Here is a 305-nt window from a genome sequence, read left to right as displayed (position 1 = left end):
AAATTATCGTATCTACAGTAAAACGTAATTACAGGGAGAGCGAAGGTGGGGGGAAAGAAATGGAAAATAGCAAAATCGAGAATTCACCCGTGGAATTAGATTTTCCTTATTCCATTAATTGTCGCATCGAGAGAAGCTCTCGGGAACACGAGTATAAATTCGAGTGATTCAATAAGAGATTTTTTCCAAATTTGAGTCACTCAATCATTTATATTCCCATCATTTTTTAAAGACAGTTGTGCGCACATGTTACACGAAAACATAATATGAATTAATTCTGGAAGCAACTTCGTTCGAAGTTTTAC

The sequence above is a fragment of the Ceratina calcarata genome, unplaced genomic scaffold, assembly GCF_001652005.2.
Source record: "Ceratina calcarata isolate Rehan_Ccalc_2016 unplaced genomic scaffold, ASM165200v1 scaffold372.2, whole genome shotgun sequence".
Lineage (NCBI taxonomy): Eukaryota > Metazoa > Arthropoda > Insecta > Hymenoptera > Apidae > Ceratina > Ceratina calcarata.
This window is presented reverse-complemented; position numbering follows the sequence as displayed.